This window comes from Poecilia formosa, unplaced genomic scaffold, assembly GCF_000485575.1.
Source record: "Poecilia formosa unplaced genomic scaffold, Poecilia_formosa-5.1.2 Scaffold643, whole genome shotgun sequence".
In the NCBI taxonomy this organism is placed as follows: domain Eukaryota; kingdom Metazoa; phylum Chordata; class Actinopteri; order Cyprinodontiformes; family Poeciliidae; genus Poecilia; species Poecilia formosa.
In genome coordinates this window covers 132,330-135,690 of record NW_006800582.1, presented here as the reverse complement: position 1 = coordinate 135,690, position 3,361 = coordinate 132,330, and positions in this window count along the sequence as shown.

Genomic DNA, 3,361 nt, shown 5'->3' with positions numbered 1-3,361 from the left:
CGCTAACCAATCGGAACACGTCTTACATCGCTCGTCCTTAAGCCCCGCCCCGGATGTTCATGTGAGATTCGCAAGCAAATAAAGTTGTTTAATCAAGAAATGTTGAGTTCAACCAAAAATCAGGAGCTTCAAAGAAAACTTAGACTCAACCAAAAACTTAGGCTGTCAACCAAAAAAATCTGATATGCAAAAATAAAAGTTTCAAACAAAAATTAGTGATTTTAATTTTTTTTTTAAAAAACTCTTTAAAGATTTTTTTTGTTTCATAAAAAATATTTCTATGATTAAAAGTTTTTAAGATTTTTTTGTTTGAATTTTTTTTTGATTGAATAATTGTGAAACAAATCTAACTCCATGCTCAACTTGCTTACTGAGAAAAATACGTTTGATGTGCATTTACTAGTCATTTTTGGTCCTGCAGCTTGAATGTGATCTAAAAACATTTTAAATTACATTTCACTGTAACTTTGCTGACCCCCCCCAAAATTGGTCTTAAGAAATGTTCCTGTTTATGGTCCCCCCCAATAATGAGATGGGATTTACGACCTTGACATCATTTGTGAGATATCTGAAGTTTTATTTTTCTTTAGGATAGAAATGCACCACAAGTCTATGTGCAATATACAAAGGCCAAACTGGCCAAAGGGTTTTCTCCCTTTTGATCCCTTCTAAGACATAAACAGAAACTTTCTGTAAGAAGGAAGGAAAGACAAAATAAATCCAAACTATTTGGACCATTTTCACTGGGTAATAAAATCTAATGTGTCTCTTTTGTGTTGGTCAGAATGATTTAAAGGGCCGTTTTCATCTCTACCTACACAAACAGACATAAACATGCAGTGAATAAACCCATTTTCAACCAAAGAGTTGAAAATATATAAAGATGTTTTCACTGAGGCTCTTTAAAAGTGTCTATATTTGACAGTTGTGACTCTATACAAAATAGACCAGGGTGTGTTTGCTTATTGTGAGGAAACGCAAAAGAAATTCCCCTATGTCCGCTAGGGGGCGCCCAGTAGCCAACCTGGTCAGCTGCTCACCCCTGACCAGGTATTAACTACTGCTGATTTCATAGCTAATGTATATTCTCCAGTACAACCATGGCAGCCATTTTGAGAAATGTCCATCAGAAAAAGAAAACACAAAATCAAGAAAATAAATATTTCTTTGTTTCAAAACAGAACTTTAAGCACTGGATGATTTTCTGTAAAGTGCCTGAGACGATAAACTGAACTGAATTATGTGAACTTGGTGCTGATGGGCTTGAATTTTCCCACTGTGAACAGAAAAGAACATTTCTTTTTTTTTTTTTTTTACCTTCCACCTCCAGTTCTGTCTGGGTTTGGGTCCAACCGGATCATCGTGACCGGGTTTCCTTCAGGTTCTGGTCCAGATCAGTCCCGGCCTGCTGAAGTCACTGCACTGCAGCAGGGCACAGATAACAGATGGTCACCATGGGAGAAGAAGCTCTTTAAGCTTTTTAACAGACAGCTGGAGGACCATGCTGGTCCCCAGTTTGGAGTTAAGGTTTCACTGGGAAGAGGAGCTTCTCCTCGGTATCATCTCTTTCTTCTCAGATCGGCCTGGGTTTCCTGATGTCCTAACCAGGGATTAGACCCAGCCCTTAATGGAGCGCTGGAGTCCCTCAAAACAACCGAACTGAAATTACTTTTGTTCTTATTTGCATTCCCAGAGCTGACAGAGACTCTGTTCATCTCCACACAGCTAAAACTATAGATATTCAGGAATTAGACAGTACCCCAGGCCCTCATTGGACCCATCTACTCTCAGATGACAAACCAAACCAAATCAACCGACATCCCTGCAGGCGCTTCTGCAATGAGACTCAGCAATGGAAGAAAGAAAGTACACCCTCCTGGAAATAATTTAAATCTGTCATGGAGTGTAAAAAGATAATTCAGAAGAAAAAAACTAAGTGCACTCCTTGATGCAGCAGGTTGGAGAATCTGCAGGATCTCATCGCTAGGAATTCTGGGATGCATCTAAAACCTGGATTAGACTCAGATGGCGTCCAACAACAGGTGTCCTAACTATCTGTGCTACCCATCAAGCCGTCCTACCTTGCGATGCGCACATTGATGCTGCGTCACAATCTGCTGACTCGGCAGATTTCTTATCCTACCTGTGGAAGTTTCGTTTCGTCTCTTTTATTTCGTCAAAGATTAAGGTAAGCTTGATTTAAATGATTGTATTTACACCTGGCTTTATAGCCCTGTTCCTGTACTTTAAAATATTTTAGTTTAATTACACAGTTTTTATTAAACCTTGCTAAATAGATGTTGGTAGCGATACTCCGTGGGACTGAAGCTGTAATAGCGGTGTAATATCAGTGTATATTAATCATATCCCATCATTTCAGTGAGCTGCAGGTCGGTGACACATTGTGGCTGAAAACAGACATGAAGTATTAATGAGCATAAAGGAGCTGCAGTGATCTGTATTTGTCTGTGTTTAATTTAATTTCAATAAAAACCTGCTTCCCCTGTCTGATACTGTTTCATGCTGACAAACACCTCTGTACTTAAAATGTTTTGTAAAAGGTAGCATATTCTAATAATTAGTGCAAACATCTTCAGGTTTTTATTTTAAACGGGTAGGATATTCAGATGAAGGAAGTGATCTCCTTGTGGTTTCGTCGTGTATATAATTTGTTCCAATGCTAAGCTAAGCATAACTCCTAAGCTTCCACTTCAGTCACTTAAATAATGTTATCCAATATATTTAACATTAACAACCTGCTGTATATTGTAAACATGATGTAGCAGTTTTAGACGGGCAGCACCAACAGATAGACATACCCATCAACCCGTACTATGGCAGGAAAATCTGACGAGGTAGCACAGATAGTCAGAACACTGGAAACGGACGGCCTGCTCCGTCTGTTTCTAGTTTGATTGATGACTAAATATTAAAGTCATCAGTCTGAATGGGAACACACACAGACATACACACTCCTCAGCAGAGCTCTAGCCAATTAGCTAATGGCTTGTTAAGATTGACGTCCATTACAGCGCCTAATCAATCAGTTAAATTTAACAGACGAGGATTTAATTGATCTGTTTCAGTTTTGGAGTTGATGATGTGGTTACTACGGCAACTTGATGGGACAGAAGTGATGAAGAAGCTGAGTCAGCAGGATGAGAGTGAGCCAGATTAAACTGGACAGTCATCATAAAATAAACATACAAAATCATGAATTTATTCATTGAGTTAATAAAAGCAAAACAGACTTTAACAAGGAGCAAAGTCAGGACAAGTTTCTATACTTTATATTTTATCACCTATTAGTGCAGCGTTTCCCCCCCCGGGTCCTCTGCCCCCCCCCCTGCTCTGCATGTTC